The following is a 22,214-nucleotide window of genomic DNA, read 5'->3' on the forward strand; positions in this document are numbered from 1 at the left end:
TAGACAGAATATTGTATACATAATAAATAAATAAATCTTTAAAAAAAAAAAAAAAAGAAAGAAAGAAATTGAGTCCCCAAATGCACTTGGAGTGTCCTCTCTTCCAGTCCTACTTCCTGCCCACAAGCCCTGGGAGACAGAGGGAGAGAGGACAACGATGAAAACCACATCATGTGTGATAGCAATAAGGAAAGATGAGGTTTCCCTTGATGTACAATAAGCTGCCCAGGCCCAGGGGAGTCGCTGGCTGCATCTCTCTGAGAGTGGCCGCTGCTGTGCCCTGCAAGGCAGAGCAGGTACTAGGAAAGAGTAAGGGCTTTGGTGTCATTCTGGGCAAGTGACTTTCTAGATGAGCCTTGGTCTCCACACCTGCATGGCAGGGCTAGAGTAGCCAACCCTGGCAGCTTAGGACACAGTTGATGCTCAGCACATGATTGTGGGACCCACGGGTGCCCTCCAAGGAAAGCAGACATCGAAAGATAGTAGAAGTTACTGAGCAGGCGTGGTGGGACACACCTGTAATCTCCACGCTTGGAAGGCTGAGACAGGAGGATCAAGGGATCACTGGGGCCAGCGGAGCTACATAGATGGTCTCAGAGACTGTTTTAGAGACTGAGAAATAGGGAACTATGGTACAAAGAGACAGTACAACCAGACTACTGAGAAGATGGATTTGAAAGGACATTTTTATCAAGGCTTGATTTTTTTCAAGGATTTCTGGGTTTTTGTTTGTTGGGGGGGTGCAGAGATCTTTATTGATAGTATCCAAGGGCTCTCTATGCCCCTCCCCTTATTCTGGGGGTCTGGGATGGAAACTGTGAGGGGAGATGCTCAGTGGCATGTCAGCTCCACGACAGACGCATTGTGGGTAAGAACACAGGTGCCATGCCAGTGAGCTTCCCGTTCAGCTCTAGGATGACCTTGCCCACAGCCTTGGCAGCAGCAATGGATGCAGGGATGATGCTCTGGGCAGCCCCATGGCTGTCATGACACAGCTTCCCAGGGGGCCATCCACAGTCTCCTAAGTGACGGTGATGGCATGGACTGTTTGGGATCATGAGTCCTTCCACAATGCCAAAGTTGCCATGGATGACTTTGGGGGTGGGGGTGGGGGCTAAGCAGTTGGTGGTGCAGGAAGCATGGCTGACAATCTTGAGCGAGCTGTTGTATTTCCCATGGTTCACACCCATCACAAACATGGGTAGCAAAGACTGTTGGAGTCCAGCCCCTCGGTAACCTTTTCCCAGGGTCCGTGGAAGAATCTAACAACCAGCTGAGGAATCTAACCTTAACGATATCAAATGAATCTGCATACATGAAACTCTTTAGTCCATTCGCTTTGTTCTTCTGAGTCAGTTCTGTCTACACTGCTTCTTTTCTGCTCTCATTCTTAGTCCTTTCTTGCCTGATTTCTCTTTATATTTTTCTGCTGTTCTCTCTAAATTCTATCTTAATTCTCTATCTAGTTCTTCCCCATCTAGCTCTTCCTCATCTTCCATCTCGTTCTTCTGGTTCTTCAATCTAATCCTCCTCAAGTCTCTGAGGTTTACAGTTATATCCCCACACAATAGCAATGCTCTGGCTAAGGCAAGGTCACCAGGCTTGAATTCCCTCAGGGTCAAAAGGAGGGGTGATAAGATCCACACGAAAGATCAGTAATTGTCAGCCATCTTAGCAACTCAAAAGGGAAGTGGCTGATGGGGAATAAATCAACTACAGGCTAAATTCGGTTAATAGATCTGAAAAAGGTGATATATATGCTCAAACTATATTCTTAGAAGTGGTTAGGTAAAGAGTTAGGAGTCTATAAGTCATGAGTGAAAATAAAACTGCCTTTTACTCCTTTGGAGTCATATTTCTCTCAGCTTAACTCGGCTGCCCATTTTCTGGCAGGGCAGGAGAAGTGTAGCTGGGTAACTAGGCAACCTGCACCACAACTGGATGTACCTGGTATGTAAAAGCCTTTAGTTCTGAGTAGATTGTTAAAGGGAGACCTAGAACTAGAGATAGCGCTTGGAGGAAAGGAGGGGTAAGCTTGATTAACTCATCCACTAGGCCCGGGCAGTTGTCTCATTGTAAATTTTTATCTTCCCTCAGGAACTAACAGATAGTCTGGATGCTGCAGTCTGTTCTTAGAAAGTCTGGGTAGTATCTCAGATAAGATACTTTCATCTGGAGAAGGTCCTGGCCAGATGTTGCTAATGACAATAATTACAGAAAGGCCTGAAATTAGGGGTCTTAACCGTATCTGTTGTTAGCACAGTTGGAGGAAGTTATCCAAATACTTGACTTGTATAGGGGAAATTGTGCCCAATGAATGATCAAACACACTGTTCTAGGAATGGAAAAGCTACAATAGCACACGAGAAATTCATTGCAGGAAATGGCTAATATTCAAAAGTCAGTATCACCAAGACTCCTTAAGTCTTGACTTTACCCTCTGGAAAAGCCCTTGGCTTCCTCCAGGTATAGCTTTGTCACAGTCAGCTGAATTCCTACTTCATATTTCTGCGTCCTGCGGCACATGGGGACATCAACAGAAGGGGCAGAGGTGATGGCACTCTGGCCCCGTTCTTCAAGTGGGCCCAGGCCTTCTCCATGTCGGAGAAGACACCAGTAGATTCCACAACGTACTTAGCACCAGCATTGCCCTGTCTGATGTTGACAGAATCCCCCTTCTGGAAGATGGAGATGGCCATCTCTTTGGTGGCAAATGTCCCTTTCTCAGCCTTGACTGTGCCGTGGGACATGCTGTGGGTAGAGTCATACTGGAGTGTGTAGACCATGTGGTTGCGGTCAATGAATAGGTCGCTGATGGCAACAATACCCATTTTGTCAGAGTTGAAGACAGCCTTGGTCCAAAATGGCCAAATCCGTTCACTCTCTCACCTTCACTACCCTGTCTGGGCACAAGACTGGCACTGTGCTGGAAGATGCTCCACAATGCAGAGGAGCAGGGAGTCTTTATTTATGTATTTATTCACTTATTTATTCACTTATTTATTTATTGAGACCAGGCATTGTGGCACACGCCTGCAATCCCAGTACTCAGGCGGCAGAGGCAGGTGGATCTCTGTGAGGTCTAGGCCACCCTGGTCCATATAAGTGAGTTCCAAACCAACGAGAGTTCCAAGATGAGACCCTTTCTCAAAAAAAAAAAAAAAAAAATTTGTTGTTGTTGTTGTTAAGAGAAAGAGAGAAAGAAGTGAAGTTGGGTGAGTGGGGGTAGGGTCTGGGAAACGTTGGGAGAGGAGAAAGAATATGATCAAAATAGGGAGAAAATTTTTAAAACTTAAAAAGTTTAAATTTTTTTATTTTATAGACATGAGTGTTTTGCCTGCATGCATGTACGTGCACACGCCTGGTGCCCAAGGAGGCAGAGAAGGACACTGATTCCCCTGGAACAGGAGTTGCAAATGGTTGTAAGATGCTACATGGATGCTGGGAATCGAACCCAGGTCCTCTGCAAGAGCAGCCAGTGCTCTTAACTGCTGAGCCATCTCTCCAGCCCCTTATCTGAGGCTTTTAAAATTTTCTGGCACTAGACGATTTCACAGAGCAATTCAAGCAAGCCTCAAGCCTCAGATGCAACCTGACTGTACAGCAGATCTAGGCTCCAACATGCTACAGGGCCTGCCTTATAGTAGCAAATGTAGAACTTGATACAGTGTCAGCGGCTGGATAACTGTGGCATTAGAGTCTATATGGTCTAGATATAGACTCTACCATTATATGTATATAAAACATGCAACAGGTCACGAGACACCTGTGAAACTGACTTTTAAAAAGCTTTAAGAGAGCCAGGTGTAGTGGGATGCCTATAACTCTAGCATTCCAAAGGCTGAGGCAGGAGGATTGTGAGTTCTAAGCTGCATATTGGCTCTCTGAGAACACCAGGCTGTGGAAAAGACAGTTCACCTCAGGCCTCTTGGCATCAAAGTGAAAGCCACTTACTCTGCCTCCAATATTAATACTCAACTCCTGGTTAATCAGAATGAGAAGCAAGATAAAAAGCCTCTCGGGCTTTATACATATCTACAAGTCTGTGCTTTTAAGAACAACAGTGATGCGTCTTCCTCGGGATCTGAGTCTGTATTTTCATCCAATATGTGAAGATGAGGAAGGCAGGGAGGAAGTGGGATAGTCTGCAGGGAGGTGCTAAGCAAACTCACAGGTCCCGTTCAGGCTAATGGCTCAGACCTTGAACCACCACCGAAGGGACCAAGTTCAATACAATCCTGTCTCAGGTGGATTAGCAATCTGACTACTGTGGACCCAGCCAGGGCAGGCACAGAAGTATTAACAAGAACAAGCGAGGCAGTGAGTCCAGAGTCCCCTTGGTACAGCGTATACAGTATGATGCTCTCGCCCATGTGACCTAGTGAGGAATGTGAGACGCACAGAGGCTGGCTCACCTAGTTCCCCAGAACGTGGGTGAAAGCCCCCACATACCCGGCTGAACCCCAGGTCCTACTGAGAAAACAGGAGTCTCATGGAGCTGAGCCCAGGGGCCGTGCACAGCATGGTGGCTGCCTTCCGGAAGCATGTGTTTTTCTGGGATGTGGAGAGGGGGCTCCTCATGGAGGGTGTCCATGCTTGGTGGGTCTCTGCTTTATCACTGGACCGAGTCCTTGAAGTTCGTAGAAGGAGAAAGATAGACTGTGCCATGTGAATGTCACCATCAAGGGAGAGGGGGCTTTTTGCAGAGTCCCCTGGACTTCAGGCCTTTCCTCGCTGGCCCGCTTGCCCCTTTCCTCGCTGGCCCGCTTGCCACTTCCCACCCACCTCAGGAAGCTTGGGCCAGGTCCCCCCTCTCTCATGATGCCCCAGGAGTTCCCCTAGGTCTTCCTTCTCTCTGCATGGAGGAGGAAGTTTGCCGTGACCTCTCCTTGGCTGGTCTTCAAAGGACCTTAGGGTTTGGCTGAAACTTAGCCAATAGAGAGTAGTTGTGGCACTGTGGGGCCAGCCCGGTCTCCAGTCAGCCCTCAGCGTCCTCACCTGTTCCACCCTGGTCTTTTCAGAGATCCCCAGAGATGCCCAGTTGTCCAGGCTTGCCCTCTTACAGCTGTCTCCTAGATCTGCTAGGAGCCTGGCTTAGAGACAAAGGACTTTGTCCCAGCTGGTAGCATCAAGTTCATGATTCCATTGACTTTCCCCTGAGATGATACAGTGGCAGGCCCAGGTCACTCTGTGATCCAAAGTAGGCTTGCATCCCAACTGCCGAGCCCCAGGTTAGGAAACGCCAACACCTTATCTACCGCCATAAAACAAACCTGTTCGACCTTTTTCCTCAGAGCTAAATGCTGTCTTTATGATATTTGACAGCAAATATATCCACCTCCTACCCCAAAGGGAGACACTACCTTGTCTTCCAATGATCTCACTGAGTAAACATTCTAGAAGAGTCCAGAACAAAGGGCTGTCAATGCATTTGCTCTTGAGGTTTGCAGAAATGTGACTGAGTCACGGAAAATTGTCTCCCAACATCCAGGAGGCAGGGGGAACCAAGGTTCAGCTGACACCAGGTGTTGGCTCTTCCCTGTCTTTGGTTTCCTTGGGTGGTTCATTTAGGTACCACAGAGTCCCTTCCCTCAAGTCACCATGCCTTGCCCGGGGCCCAACCCTGGGAAGCCAAATGTTTGTCCAATGGGCACACGAACAAATGGGTGAGTGCGGAGTGTTTGTAGGATTTCGATGTGTTAATCATAGTTTCAGTAACGTTGGGGAGAACCTGAGAGAAAAACTGGAAGGAGGAAAACATCATTTTACCTTATGATTTCAGAAAGTTGAATCCACGGTCGACTAGCTCCAGTCTTCCCTGATGTTTGGCAACACAGAAACATCCTGAAGAGAGGGTGTGATGGAGAAGAAGGCTGCTCATCTTGTCAATGACTAGAAGAGAGACCAAGAGGACCGGGAGACAAGCCTCAAAGAGCGCATGCGCAGTGACCCACTTGCTCCGAGTCCGCCGCACTCCTGATTCGCCATCATTTTCTAGTAATGCCATCAGAGCATGACTCTCTCAGAGGGTAACAACCAAGTCTTTAACCCATGAGCTTCTGGGACACATTTCATATTCAAGCCCAAACATGTGTAGACAACTGAATGGCTCAAGTATGAAAGAAGCCTCGGCCAGCAAGATAGTTTAACACAAAGGTGCTTGCCCGTAATCCTGATGACCTGAGTCAGGACACACACACACACACACACACACACACGTAGAGATGGCACAGCAGCTGCCAGTTCTGTAGCCACAGCTTCAGTAACTCATGGCTTGTGCACCCCACCCCCCATGGCTCCCACTTCCAAAGGCAGCCTGCTTGCTTGCTCTGGTATAGTCTGTCACATCTTGACATTTGAAGTTTTGTGATGGGACTCCACAAATTATGCCGTGGTCCCAGCTGTAACACAACATATACATTCCTGTGCCCAATCATGGGATAAAACCCAGGACTTACAGGGGAGATGGAGTAAGGGGCACAAGACCCCCAAACCTTGTTGGTGGCTGTGTGTGGTCTGCTCACCTGAAATCACCATACTTGAAAATCCCAAGTAGGAGGGTCTTGAATTTGAGGTCAACCTGGGCTACCTAACAAGACCCTGTCTTAACGCTCATCCTCAAAAAACTACATCTTTGGTGAACATACACCTAGCCAGGCATGGTGGGACTCACTTTTAATCCCAGCACTGGAGGCAGAGGCAGGAGGATCCCTGTGAGTTTGAAGACAGTCTGATCTATATAGCGAGCTCCAGGATAGCCAGAACTAAAAAAAAAAAACCTTGTCTCAAAATAAGTAAATATAAATACATACATACATACATACATACATACATACATACATACATACACCTGTTAAGAGTGGTAGCACATTTACACAGTTAACAGGCCATGAAACGTTTCTACTACACCAATACCACACTTGGTCTCCAGAAAGAGTTGCAATTGGGGGGGGAGGTCGTGGCTGTTACCATGGAGGGTGGAAGGAGGTTCATCTGACACCAGATATGGAATGAGGTGACCTATGACACATGAGGTGAGCTGAAGTGTTTGGGACCTCCCGTGATGCCTGTGGGTGTGTGGGTCTTTCATACTTTTTTTTTTTTTTTTTCTGGAGATGAGGACCGAACCCAGGGCCTTGTGCTTGCTAGGCAAGCACTCTACCACTGAGCTAAATCCCCAACCCCGGTCTTTCATACTTTTACAGGAATCCGTTGAACTAGATGCAGTTTCTTGCTCTTTTGCCCAGTGATTCCCTAAGATGAACTCTCTCACACATGCACATGGTGGTCTCCTCATGCACACACACGCGCGCACACACACACACACACACACACACACACACGCACACACGCACACGCACACACGCGATGTCTCGCTGGAACAATTTTGTAAAGCTAAAGCTGTAGCAACACTGACTGGTGTAATGTTCAAAAATGCTGGCTCGGACTGCTGCATCGTCCTGACCTTGTGTGGAAGTTTCTGTGAGATTCTGAAGAGCAAGGGGTGGGGACCCACCTATGTGAGGGACTGTGGCTAAGGAAAGGGACCGTGCAAGTCCATACATTCTGCATGGTTCCACTCTCTGGGCCTCCCAGAGAGTCCCTAAGTAACTAACACTGAGATGGACAGGGGCCTCTGCCAGCCTGCCTAGGGGCACACTTGTCCGTCAATTGGCTGGAAGAATGCTATGGGTGCTTACATTCTTCCCAAACTGCCTTTGCCTCTTACCCTCTTTTTATGCTGCTGTGGGATGGTCTGTATGTCAAATGTGTTGCTCTGATTGGTTAATAAATAAAACACTGATTGGCCAGTAGCCAGGCAGAAAGTATAGGTGGGACTAACAGAGAAGAGAATTGGGGGAAGTAGAAGGCTGAGGAGGGGAACACGACCAGCCGCCACCATGACAAGGAAGATGTAAGGTACCGGTAAGCCACGAGCCACGTGGCAAAGTATAGATTAATAGAAATGGGTTAATTTAAGATATAAGAATAGTTAACAAGAAGCCTGAGCCATTAGGCCAAACAGTTTAAATAATATAAGCGTCTGTGTGTTTATTTTATAAGTGGGCTGTCGGACTGCCGGGGCTTAGCGGGACCCAAAACTCTCTAGCTACATTATGCTACATTTTGCTTTGGTTCATTGACAGCTGTCTGATGGATGTTCTTTCCCCAATGTTAGCAAACTGCTTGCATGCAGAGACCCACCCACTTCTGAGAAGACCAGGGGTAAATCGAACTTCCTGGATTATACAGCTCAAGCCTCCCTCCTCGGTTGTTATGATATTTTGTTTGTGTTCTGACAAATAAAGCTTGCCTGGAGATTGGAGGGCAGAGCTAGCCACTAATTAACCATAGAGGCCAGACCTTGGTGGCACACACCTTTAATCCCAGCACTTGGGAAGAGGAAGTAGGAAGATCAGAAGTTCAAGGCTACCCTGGGCTACACGAGATAGAACCAGTCTAAAGAAAAAACAAAGCCTGGCAGTGGTGGCTCACACCTTTAATCCCAGCACTGGGGAGGAGGAAGGAGGAAGATCAGGAGTTCAAGGCCACCCTGGGCTATACAAGATAGAACCAGTCTGAAAAAGAAACAAAGCCTGGTGGTGGTGGTGGCGGTGGTGGCTCACACCTTTAATCCCAGCACAATCAGCAGGTGGAGACAGGAATATAAGGAGGGTGGAGACAGGATCTCTGACCCCCTAATTCAGTCTGAGGATTCATAGAGACAGGATCTTGCCCATTTCAGCCTGAGATTTCATAGAACTTGTTAAGATTCTGCCACTCCAGCTGTATGACCGCACATGCACAGTTCAGTAGCTAAACAAGGGGTCTTACGTATTATGTCACCAGTGTGCTGCGTGATTGCACAAATGTGCACAGCGTGGTCACACAATCTTCACATGCATGGCAAAGCTCCGTAAGCCTACCTGCACATGTGCAGGGGAATCCTTAAAAAGCAGGACACTGACTCCTCCCCTCTCTTCTCTCTGCTCCCCCCCACCCCCCCACCCCCACCCCCACCCACCCACCCACCCCACCCCCACCCCCGCACGTGTCTTGCACCAGACCCCTGGGGGATCCTCGGCTGCGTACCAGGACACAGTCTTTCTTGATGAAGTATTGAATGCTGTCTGGACTCCTGGGGGAGTCCTCTGGTAAGTACACCCTCTCAGCCCTTGCCCCTTCTGTGATGACAAGCTGGGTAACTTGTGCTGATAATTTATGCTGGTCCACAGATTACCTATCCTTGGGGATGCTCGAGATGGGAGTCTGGGATCCCATTTAATTTTTAATTTTTTTTTCTCTCGGCAGCAGTCATGGGTCATGGAGGCTTCTTCCTCTTGGTCTCACTCCTCTGAGAAATGCCTTAAATATCCCCAGATACCAGTAAATTTGGCCACATAACGGCTGCTTGAACCCCGATATTTCACAGGAATTATCTAACTTCTGCCAGCAAACGGGCAAATGAAAAGAGTTACCTTATCCCTGCGCTTTTACCTAAGCTCTGAACCTTCCCTTTCTGAGTCTTTCCCGAACCTGAGACATCTCTGACTCCAAAGAACCTTCACCCATCTGACCTCTGCTCTGTTCTCCCGTACCGGGCGGGCCGCTAAGCACAGATTGGCCTGAAACCAGGCTAGGATGCATGTAAATAAGTTTATGATGAGGACCCACATTGGGATCATAATAATCCAGATGGCTCTCTAGCCAGAGATCAGTTTACAGCCTGCCTCCTGGCGGGTCTTCCTAAAGCTGTCCTCAAGCCAGAAAACTATCAAAAAAAAAAAAAAAATTCAAGACACAGAATAAAATCCGTCTCTTGTCTCCCAGAGCTTCCCAACATCAGGGCTAAGCTTAAGCATCTGGAGAGAGGCCTCCTGATCCCACAGGCAGAAGTCTCAGCTGTGGGATTTAAGGTACCATGGGAGAGATGAGAAAGCCCATGAACAGAATTGCCAAATGCTGGCACATGCTATCCGAGCAGCTGCATAAGGGCTTCCAGGTCCCTGTTTTAAATGTGTGCTAAAAAAGGCCACGTGGGCTAGTGTGTGCCCTGCCCCTCCTCAGGCCATCAATTGAGCCTTGTTCAAAAAGGCACCTAGAGAGATAACTGGTCAGCTGACTGCCCCTGTGGCATGGGGACATCAGACAAAGACCTCCAGCAGACCTCCTAGGCTTGACCACGGGCTTGCAGGGAACCCAGGATGCAGCATGGAGGCAATCTGTTTCCTTCCTGTTGGACACCAAGCCACTTACTCAGTCCTGAGGGAGTTTGGGGTCCCGCCTCTCCACATTTCCCTATTGTCGGGGTAGGGGGACAGCCTTACCCACCTCACCAGACCCTACCACTTATTCAGGGGTACCTAATGGGAATAGATCTGCCAGCTAAGGTAGGAGCTTTCATTTCATTTGCTCCCTCCATGTGCCTCACTCCAGACCAGTCAGAAGTGCTTCCCATGCACCATGACATAGACAGGGCCCTGCTCTCTCTCAAGTTCCAGAGGACACCAAGATCCACTGCCTTGTCACCAATTCCAGAAAAATAAGGTCTCACCCCACAAGCTTTTCTATTCCTGGTTCCCTCTTCTAATTAACTACTCAGCTAATTGTTACAGGATCACCATAGAGCTGGGGTCCAAAGACCATCAGATATACCCAGGTGGTAGGGAACAGTAACAGTTAAAAGATATTTACACCCCCAGACCACAAAAGTGTCTGGGCCCTGCAAAAACAGACTTTAATATAACAATCTATTACTGTTAGATGCTCTCAACAATTGATCACCTGTGTCCCCTGGATGCTAAACTAATAAAGGAAACAGGTGCCTTAAAATAATCTATCTCTGATAAGGCTTATCTCAGGTAAAAATGAAAAACACGTTCCAATCTCTCTCTCATTAACACTAACCAATGTAAGCAGAGTACTAAACACTTAACACTACAATGTCATGGCCACTATCCCAAGACTTTAATTTTCTCATGGCTGCTTCTTAATATGTTCAAATTTTTTTCCGAGCTCCAGAAAATCCACCTGGACAGATCAGCGAACTCTGGAACCAGCTTGAATCCACCTGGACAGCACCTTGTCGAATGATTCCTAAAGCAGTAGACAACCCTAGGATGCCTGTCTACCTCAGAAGCTCCCTTCCCTATCCCCCCCCAGAGTCAACTGATGCCCACCAAATCATCTGGAAGCAGTTTTTCTGGGAGAAACGATGCCCCTGTTCCTGTTCACCCACTTTTTTTATTTTATAATTTAATTTAATTTTACATATCAGCCACGGATTCCCCTGTCCTCCCCCCTCCCACTCCCCCCACTTCCCCCCAGCCCACCCCACCCACTTTTTATAATAAGCAAAAAGTCTGGAATGTTAGGATTCTGCCATTCCAGCTACACCACCGTACATGTGCAGTTCAGTAGCTAAGCAAGGGGTCTTACGTCATCAGTGTGCTGCATGATTGCACAAATGTGCACAGTGAGGTCATGCAATCTACATATGCATGGCATAGCTCCATAAGCCCACATGCACATGTGCAGGGGAATCCTTAAAAAGCTGGACACAGACTCCTCCCCTCTCTTCTCTCTGCTCTCTCCTTCCCCTGCTCGCTCTCTCTCTCTCTCTCTCTCTCTCTCTCTCTCTCTCTCTCTCTCTCTCTGCACATATGTCTCCCCAGGCCTGGTTACTCTCTTCCATCCCCCCACCCTCCTCCTAATAAAGCTCTGATACTGGGTTTTGTCGTGTCTCATGACCTTTTCGCCCGGTAACAGCGCCGCTACTATTTTTAAAACAACAGAAGTAAGGAGTCTCTGGTGGCTGCTCTGCTTCTCTGATCTTTCAGCTTTCACCCTGATATCTGAGTCTGGGTTTTTATTGTTAAGACAAATGGATTCACCGTTCACTCCTCACTCTTCCTACTAGAAGATGGGGAAGCCAAAAAGCCCCTCCCCTCTCAGGCTGCTGGCTGATCACATGCTGGGCAGTACAGAGTCTCTGCCTAGAAACATTGTAGGTAACACTCTGATGTGTGGCTTATAACAGTAATGGTGGCCTAGGTCACTTTTTCAGGGTTAGAGGCCATTTTTGTTGAAAATGGGTGATTACAATGGGTAAAAAGGCTTGGTATCTGTGGCGTCATGTCGTGTCCATCCCTTGACTAGGATTGAACTCAGAGCCTGTGCATGATAAGCAAGTGCTCTAGTACTGAGCTACCTCAACCCTTTGGGTCTATAAATGACTGCTATAAAGAAGTCATACTATAGGCCTGTAGTAATAAAGACAGCCTGCTACTGGCAGGAAAACAGTCAGTAGACCGGTGGAATGGAAGACCCGGATATAAAATGATCAAGCTATAACCACTTAATTTTTCATGAAGGAGGCAAAAACATACTTTGGAAAAAAAGATAGCCTATTTAACAGATGGTGCTGGCAAAGCTAGGTTTCCACCTGCAGATCAGTTGGACTATATGTTTCACCTGATAGAAAAACCAACTCAGAAATGGATCAAAGACCTTAATTTAAAACCACACCGGATGTGGTGGTGTACACCTTTAATCCCAACATTCAGGAGGCAGAGAGAGGTGAATCTCTGTGAGTTCAAAGCCAGCTCAGTCTACAAAACAAGTCCAGGACAGCCAGGCCTCTATTACACAGAGAAACCCTGTCTCAAAAAAACCAGCCCTCCCAAAACAAACAAACAAAGAACCCTGAGACTCTGAAACTTTTAAAAGGAAACACAAGGGATGCCCTTCAAGACATGGGTGGGCAAAAACGTTTTTGAACAGCACACCACAGTGCAGGAACCAACCCCAAGTATCAACAGACGGGGCTACATGACAATGGAGTCTCTACACAGCATAGAAAGCAATCGGAGCACGTGGGCCACAGAATGGGAGAAAATCTTTACCAGCTACACTGCCCACAAGGGGCTGATATCCTGAATTCACAAAGAATTGCAACTAAACACCAAGGAAATAAAACTACCAACAGCAAATGGGCAAATTAACTGAGCAGACAGTTTTCAGGAAGGAAACATAAATGGCCAACAATTGATTTTTAAAGGATTCAATTTCCCTAGGCATCGGGGAAATGCAAATTAAAACTACTTTGAGAGAGCATCTCACCCCACTCAAAATAGCTGCCATCAACAAATGTGACAACGATGTTGGAGGGACATGGAGGGAAAGGGACCCTTATTCACTACTGCTGGGGGGCACAAATTAATACAGCCATTGTGGAAATCAGTTTGGAGATTCCTCAAAAAAAATTAAAAATAGAACTACAGCATGACCTCTCTATTTCACTCCCGAGCCTATACCCGGAGAATTCCACACTCTACCATAGAAGTATTCACCCCCATGTTTATTACTGCTATATTCACTATAGCAAGGAATTGGACCTGCCTAGTTGTCCATCAACAGATGAATGGATAATGAAAATTTTGTACTCTGCTCTAAAGAAAAATGAAGTTTAAAAAATTGCAAGAAAATGGAGGTACTTAAAATGTGTACCATTAAGAGGGTCACACATCTCAGAAAAAAAAATCACAACCTCTCTCTCATATGTGGTATCTAGTCAATAATATATATGTAAATAAATGTGCATGTAGGGAACAATATAATATGTAAAAAAGCGAACAGGAAAGGCTAAATATAAGGGGATGAGGAAGGACTGAATGTAGGTGATGGACATGAGTTATGAAAAGAGGAGCTAAAGTGAAGTGTTTTTCTAGTTCTAATTCTGTCGTGGGCTTTTTGGTTTGGGTGGTGGATAAGTACATAAAACATGGTTGATATTTAAAGTGTAAAACTCAGTGTGAAGCTGCACAACTCCCATTCCGAATGCCTATTCCAACTGTTAAGAGTTCATTGAGTTGAATAGACTTTGGGTCTGGTTAATTTGGGTGTGGGATGTTTTTATTTATTTGCAAGAGTTTTTTTTAACATAAAGTTTATAAAATACAATTTAAAAGTAAAATAATTTTTAAAAGAAAGGTGACAGGCTGTTCCTGTCTGTGACTTCATTTTGCATGTTTCCTATTCCTTTCCTCAGGCCTAGAATTTGCCCTTCACTCTACATTCCTGTAATATTGGTTGTTTTTCTGAGGTGATTCCAGAAGCCAGTTAACCACAACACTGACGCAAACTGAGACATCCTGCCCTGAAGATAAAAGAATGTCATCACAGGGACTTGCTACCCCTGTAGGCACCAAAACACCAGGCTTCCCAGCTCAAGTCCCTGGAAATGCTGTTTTTTCTTATATAGCACCTATCCTGACCCTCGCATTAATATTCCCCACTCCTACCCCCCCCCAAAAAAAAAAGAACTTGAGACATCAGCCTGATGCCTTTCTGGGTCACCTGTATCCCTGAGACAGCCTTGCCTTGTGTCCAACCCCTATCCCTCAGACCCTGGCGTCTCCACGGGGTGAGCTTCCAGACGTGAGCTGGACCACAGGACTGCTGTGCTTCCCCCACAGGCAGAAGAGCCTGGAGTTCTGAGAGAGCTGAAGAGTGTGCAGGACTTGAGGCACAGATCAGGGAATCAGGATGGGGCTCTGCCACACCAGAGCCAACAAGCAGGGCTTGGAACAGTCTGGGACCTTCCTGAGCGCCCTGCATGGCAGAGGTGGGAGAGAGGCAGCAGGAGGGAGGCAGGAGGAGTCTTCCCAAGCCTGCCAAGGCCCTTCGTCCAGGCCTAGCTGCAGCTTTGGGTGGGAAATCCGGTACCAACGTTAAACTCGGCTTCCATGCCTGCTGCTGGGTGGTCATGACTCTGACTGTGGCCAGACCTGGGCAGAGAAAATAAAAAGGTTATTTGGGGGTCTCTGGGACACCCCTGACCTACAATTTAGGAGGTATCCCACACGTGGCACTGAGATTTTTATTTGGCAACGGTGGCATCTGGGAGGAGTGTAGAGTCACTCCAATTAAACTCTTTTATGTGGACACACACGGGAAGCTTATAAAATTGCAGGTTTCCATATGGCTTTTTCAAACATCCTTCGTGTTAACTATCCTCCTCCTACCCTAATCTCTATGCCACCCTCCCCAGTACCTCCCCCACTTAACCTTCCTCTGCTTTTCTTCTTTTCCTCTGGTTTTCCTTCTTCGTTTCTTTTTTTCCCAACATTGTATCATTTTATAGGCTTTAAAAATGAAGATTTATCTACCTACATGAGCCGCTGATGTTGACAGGAACTCCTTGAGAGACAGCCACACGTGACAAAGGCAGGCAGTGACAGAGAGACAAAGACAGGAGCCCTCCAGAGAACCTGCCTGCAGGGACCTCCTGGCAGGTCTGGGGAGCCTCCCCAGGCTACACTGAGCACTGCTGCAGGAAATGGCTGGAATGGTACCAGTGGGAGGTGCAACCCCAGGGCTTCAAAAGTCTGCGCATCTCTGTGAGTACTGCGACAGGAAGTGTCTATTTTGGAGTTCAGTGTAAAAAAGGCTGGTGGGGAGCTAGAGAGATGGCTCAGTGGTTAAGAACACTGGCTACACTAGGACTTGGTTCTGGTTCCCAGCATCCATAGCGTACCTCACAAGCATTGGTAACTCCAGTTCCAGGGTATCCAACACCCTCTTCTGGCCTCTTCCGGCACCAGGGATGTACCTGGTGCACAGATATACGCGCATGCACACACACACACACACACACACACACACACACACACACACACACAGAAAGAGAGAGGTTTTTAATCTAAAAATAAAGTCTGAGGGGACCGAGAAGACTGTTGAGTCATCATGAGGGCCTTCTTTTGACTCAAAGCACACACACACACACACACACACACACACACACACACACACACACACAAAGGTAGGCATGCAGGTGCACCCCTGTAATCCCATCACCAGAGGGCCACAGACCGGAGGAACCTTGGCGCTTGCTAGCCAGCCAGCACACCCTAATTAATGAACCCAAGAGCCCAGTGAGAGACACTGTCTCCCCCAAAAGGTGCACAGCTCCTGAGGACCACCACCAGGGCTGACCGCACACATGATTGAGAAGTGCTTCTCTACGGTGCCCCGCAGGAGCTCTACAGCACAGAGCTGGCAGAGCCCTTTCCCTGAAGGGGACCGAGAGAAGTCAGCACCTGCCTAGTTTTGATGATACAAACTGTTAAAAAAAAAAAAAAAAACTGTTAAAAGACCTTTTTTCTTTTCTTTCAGTTTTTTTGTTTTTTGTTTTGTTTTTTGTTTTTTTTGGTTTTTCGAGACAGGGTTTCTCTGTGTAGCTTTGCGCCTTTCCTGGAACTCACTCTGTACCCAGGCTGGCCTCGAACTCACAGAGATCCTCCTGCCTCTGCCTCCCTAGTGCTAGGATTAAAGGTGTGTGCCACCACTGCCCGGCTAAAGATCTTTTCTCTTATACTTAACAAACTCTGGTCTTCATCATATGCCGCCAGTCCCCTGCCCTGCTCCCTGACACAACACTTCAGATGGCCCCTAATTCCACCGTCCCTCCATGTCCCTCGGCAGCTCCCTGACTAACTTCTGCCACCAGGTTTGGGGGCCCTCACTTCCTACTTACTCCCTCTTCTCAGACACAGTTCTAGCTACTCCATCTGTTAAAATGTGAGTCCCCGCCCTGGAACTCAGGCTGCCATATTGACCATTTCACACACTGATGAACCACCAGCACTACGCATCTACCCAAAGAACGGCCAAGGCCCCTAGCCCAGCAGCTCCTGGTTGAATGGGGGAGTGCGTCTTTCACGACCAGCTACGTTGCCCGTAAGAGCTGGTTAGTGAGAGCCTCCTGCATCCCCCAGAGCCTGAAGCAGAGGAGCCAACCTCTGCATCTCAGGGCACTGCCTGCCACCAGCCCTCAGCTCCTCATGGTCCTCCAGACCAAGTGTATTCCTCCAGAGGGCAGCTCAAGGCCACACAGCCTCTGTGCCCCTAGTGGTCCCCACCTGAAGGCAGCCAAAGTCTCCTAAAGGACAGTAGCTTAAGTCACCTCCTGCACAGCTGATGGACAGAAGGGAACAAAAATAGCCAGCTGAGGGAGCAGGCTCCCAACCGTCAACTCCAGGCCAGCCTCGTTCCTCCAGGCTCCCCATTATCTCAGTCTTTTGTGGTTTTTTAATTCTCTCTCTCTCTCTCTCTCTCTCTCTCTCTCTCTCTCTCTCTCTCCCTCCCTCCCTCTCCCCCCCCCACACACACATTTGCCTGCATGCATATGGGTATTGTTTTTCTGCCGTATCCACCTGGCTAGCCAGCCCCCAAGTGTCTGGGAATCCTCCCGTGTCCGCCTCCCATCTTGCTATAAGAGCCCTGGGATTATAGTCACCTGCTACTGGATCCTAGGGATCCAAACTCAGGTTTGAGCGGCAAGTCCTTTGCCGACTGAGCCATCTTCCTGGCCCCATTGTTGGTTATTATTGAAAGGAGCCACATACACACTCACATGTGTGCAATGCGTGTGTGAGTGTGTGTGTATGTGTGTGCACACACATACAGGCACACACACATGCATGAGCATGCATGTGCACACACACAGTAACTGTTTATTGATCATCCACTGCTATCAGCATTTCAGTATACTTTTTTTGTTGTTGCTTTTGTTTTTTGAGACAGGGTTTCTCTGTGTAGCTCTGGCTGTCCTGGAACTCACTCTGTAGCCCAGGCTGGCCTCAAACTCACAGAGCTCTCTCTACCTGCCTCTGCCTCCCAAGTGCTGGGATTAAAGGCCAGTATCGTATCTTTCTCGAACTCTACAAACTCAGTAATAGAAATGGTTACTGGTCCAAAACAGAGGCACAGACCAGTGGAACAGAATCAGGATTCAAGAAATAGATTCTTCCACAGAGATGCCAAGAGCAATGTGGGAAGGACAGTCTCTTCCATAATCCGCTGAGAGGTCTGCGTTGCCACAGACAGAAGAAAGAGGTCAGATTCTCTTCTCACACCAAATGCCTCATCTCAGAGTGGATTAAAGACCAAACCACTGAAACCACGAAACTACGGGATGAAAACACGAAGACCTTTCTATGACACCAGTCTGGGCCACGTTTTTGTTGGCTGTGACCCCAACAGCAAAGTTAACAAAGCAAAACGTAGCAAGTAGGATTGTACAGTCGCAATAAAGCATCCGCACAGCAAAGCAAATGTCACAGGCAAGCAATGCCTGTGGAGGGGGGTGGGGTGGGGGATAGCTGCACACTGTACACCCGATACGGGCTTACATGCAAAGTCTATGTGGAAGGCAAACAACTCAATCATAAGGAAACAAAACCCTGATTTAAAAATAGACAGAGAATCGGAGTAGGCATTTCTCAAAAGTATGACTACAAATAGCCAATGGGCATTTGGGAAAAAAAAATAGCTCAACACCACTACTAGCCAGAGAATAAACATTAAAACCGCAGTGAACTAAAGCCTCCTACCCATTAGAGCAGCCGTTAACAAACAGAAGGGTGTTGGTAAGGATGTGGAGAAAAGGAAAACCTTGCATGTGCTGGGGGGGAGGGGTTGGGGGGGCGGGGGGGGATGAGAATTAGTATGGCCGTCATGGGAAATGATGCAGAGATTCCTCAAGAAATTAAAAGTGCAACAACCATGTGATTCCACAAGCCCATTGCCAGTGGGCGTTTGTCCAAGGGATGTCAAATCAGGATGTTGAAGAGACATCTACCGCACTTATTGCAACATTATTCACCACAGGCAAGAGGCAGACACGACGAAGTGTTCTCAGCAATGGACGGGCGAATAAACGTACAGGGAACGGACAGAGAGAATGTGGTACCTGAAGGGTACGCACACTCTAAAAACATCAAATGTGTATCCGTCTAAAGGTGGTCACTAAAGGCTGGGGTTGGGCAGGTGAAGGACACAAAGTTTCAGTGAAATCGGAGAAGTAAGTTCAAGAGAGCTGTGTGTGTGCCGCAGTGACTAACGTGAGCAGCAACATGCTACATGCTTGGAAATTGCTACGAGACTACACTTAAGTATTCTCTCTACAAAGAATTATAAACTGTGAAGTAATATGCATCCCATCGTAGCCATTTCATAGTGCACCCATTATTAAAATATTAAGTTGCGGCCAGGCAGTGGTGGCGCACACCTTTGATCCCAGCACTGGAGAGGCAGAGGCAGGTGGATTTCTGTGAGTTCTAGGTGACCCTGGTCTACAAAGCAGATACCAGAACTATTACACAGAGAAACCCTGTCTTGGAAAACAAACAAACAAAAAGCAACAACAACAACCACAAACAAAACATAAGTTGTACCTTGTAAGTCTATATACAATTTTGTCAGTAACAAAATGTTGCTGAGTGTGATGGCGCACACCTTTAATCTCAGCACTTGGGAGGCAGAGGCAGGCAGGTCTCTGTGAGCTCCAGGACAGCGAGGGCTACAATAAGACCCTGCCTCAAAAAATAAAAATAAAATTAAACAATACCACTCCTTGGTATTTCCCGGAAGAATTCTACATCCTATCATAGAAACCTCACATTCATGTTCACTAGGGTTCTATTCATAACAGTTAGGAAAAGAAAACAGCTCAGATGCCCATCAGTGGGTGAGTGGATAATAGAAATTTGGTATTATGCACATGTGTATACGTATACATCATCTACAAATACACAATGGCCTTTTTTTTTTTAAAGGTTATTTGAGACAAGGTTTCTCTGTGTAGCCCTGGCTGTCCTGGAACTTTGTAGACCAGGCTGGCCTTGAACTCACAGATAATCTCCTGCCTCTGCCTCCCAAGTGCCACAATGGACTTTTATTCAGCTATAAGGAGAAATGAAATTTGTAGGAAAATGGATGGAACTGGAAAATATTTAAGTGAGGTAACCCCAGGCTTACACAGACAAATGCTGCATCTTCTCTCTCATAGGTGGTTTCTAGCTTCAAATTCTAGGTTTGTATGTTTAGGTTGGAGTGAATGTCGACAGAGATCAGGAACCTAGAATGGGGTCACGAGGTGGGGGAGGCTTGTTTAGGGAAGGGCAATACTAGGAGACATGTAATGAGAAAACAATCGCAGAGAATCATGGAGATAGAAAGGTCTAAGTGGGGAAAGCGTGGGTGTCGGGGAGAGGAGGGGGTCAGGGAGAGGGTTAACCAAAATTCAGGGTCACAATGACAACATGGTTTCCCTCCTGGGGAGTGGGCCTCAGATCCCATCGGGAAGCAGATGGTAACCCCACAACAGTCACCCCACTCCTGTACCGGTGGGCACATCTTGCCAAGCAGGTTGGCATGGTAACATGCAGGGTCTACTTTTCTCCCCTAGCAGTCTCCATAGCACCCTCCAGCACCATGAAAGCTACCAGGAGAGAAGACGCTTCCAGGTCAGCTGCAGCTTAATTTCTCTTTCCTGCGACCGATTACCTCTTCTTGCTGGCAATCTTCCAGGAGGAGTTGCGATCCTGTGGTACGGATGGTAAAGTGAACAGGAAGGGTGGCCCTTCTTTTGCTCAAGCTGCGTCTCTTCAGCAGAGACAGGATTAGAAACCAAAGTGTCAGCCGTGGGAGCAGCGTCCGCTCCCATCAGTCTGGTTTGGCAATAAGATGGGAGAGCAGGCAGGCAGGTCCTAATAATTGTGGTTAGCGAGTGTTTTAGGGACTTGAGGCAAGGGTGCTTACTGAGCTGAGCTTGTGGTGAGCACAGGACACCTCTGCTGGGATAAAGGAGGAAGTTAGACATGGGTGTTGTGAGCATGTTGGCATGTACTAAGGCCCGAGGGGATAAACTGTTGTCTTTGTAAGAACCTGGAAAAAATACAGAGAGATTGAAGCAGAGACAGAATCAAGACTATGACCAAAGTCATGTGCCAGAGGCGGGATCAAGACTTTAGTCCTGTTCTACCTAACCCCCTAGCCGGAAGAGCACTGCCTTTCCCTATAGGGAACACGGAGAGCTACAGAGGTGGCTGAGGCAGTGAGGAGCTTGTCATTTAAGTTCTTCAGACCCGTGTTCCAGCCCTAGAACCCACATTAGAAAAAGCCAGGCCGGGTGGTGGTGGTGGTGGCGGTGGTGGCGGCGCACGCCTTTAAGTCCAGCTCTCGGGAGGCAGAGGCAGGCAGTTCTCTGTGAGTTCAAGGCCAGCCTGGTCTACAGAGTGAGTTCCAGGACAGCCAGGGCTACACAGGGAAACCCTGTCTGGAAAAGAAAAGAAAAAAGAAAGAAGGAAGGAAGGAAGGAAGGAAGGAAGGAAGGAAGGAAGGAAGGAAGGGCAAACCAGTAATGATATTCCTCGTGCTGGAGGAGGCAGTGACTGGAGGATCCATTTCTTGGGCTCAGTAGCCAGCTGGCCTAGCCTAATTGGTGAGCCCTGGCCTAGTGAATGACCCTGTCTCAAAAACACAAGGTGAAGGGCTGGAGAGATAGCTCAGCAGTTAAGAGCACTTACTCTTTCCAAAGGACCTGGGTTCGGTTCCCAGCACCCACATGAGAACTCACAACCACCTGTAATTCCAGTGCCAGAGGATCCAATGCCACACACATGTGTACCTTTAGAAACATACACATAAAACAAAATACTTTTTAAAAAAGTGGGCAGTTCCTGAAGAATGCCCAAGGTTGACCCCTAGCTACCACATACATGTACGCATGCACGCACATGCACATACATGCACACGTACACACACATACACACAGAGGATGGGGAGGGAGCGAGGAATACGGCTCACGAACCTCTGTCAGATAGATATATGAAGGTAGGGGAAGGGCATCTAGGCATGGGAACAGAGTCAGCAAAGCAAAAGCATGTGATAACAAGACGTGGTTGGCAAAGCAAATCCAAATATCCACTGCACAGGTTTAGCCACCCATCACAAGACACTCCTTCAGTGATATTTTTCCCAGAACCTGCTTGAGTTCCACATAACCACTCTGAGGAAGGTTTACCAGGGCTGGTCCCTGTAGGCTTCTAAACACACTGAGGCTCAGCAAGGTCAACCATTTACCCTCTGCCTCCATGAAATCAGAACTGGGTCCAGTAGGGAATGGAGTCATCCTGGCTCATGGTGGCCCGAGGCCCAGGTCTGCCTTGTGCTCCTCATGTCCACCTTGTGCTCTCCAGGTCTGCCTGTACTCCCCAGGTCCACCCTGTGCTTCCCAGGTCTTCGTTGTGCTCCCCAGGTCTTCCTTGTGCTCCCCGGGTCTGCCTGTGCTCCCCAGGTCCGCCCTGTGCTTCCCAGGTCTTCATTGTGCTCCCCAAGTCTTCCTTGTGCTCCCCGGGTCCACCTTGTGC

The 22,214-nt window shown here is 47.8% G+C and overlaps 1 pseudogene; it reads right to left on the reverse strand.

The window, feature by feature from the left end:
• Nucleotides 1–842: 842 nt before the first annotated feature.
• Nucleotides 843–22,214, reverse strand: part of LOC131922250 (glyceraldehyde-3-phosphate dehydrogenase-like) — a 37,052-nt pseudogene continuing 15,680 nt past the window's right edge.

Source organism: Peromyscus eremicus, chromosome 12, assembly GCF_949786415.1.
Source record: "Peromyscus eremicus chromosome 12, PerEre_H2_v1, whole genome shotgun sequence".
Lineage (NCBI taxonomy): Eukaryota > Metazoa > Chordata > Mammalia > Rodentia > Cricetidae > Peromyscus > Peromyscus eremicus.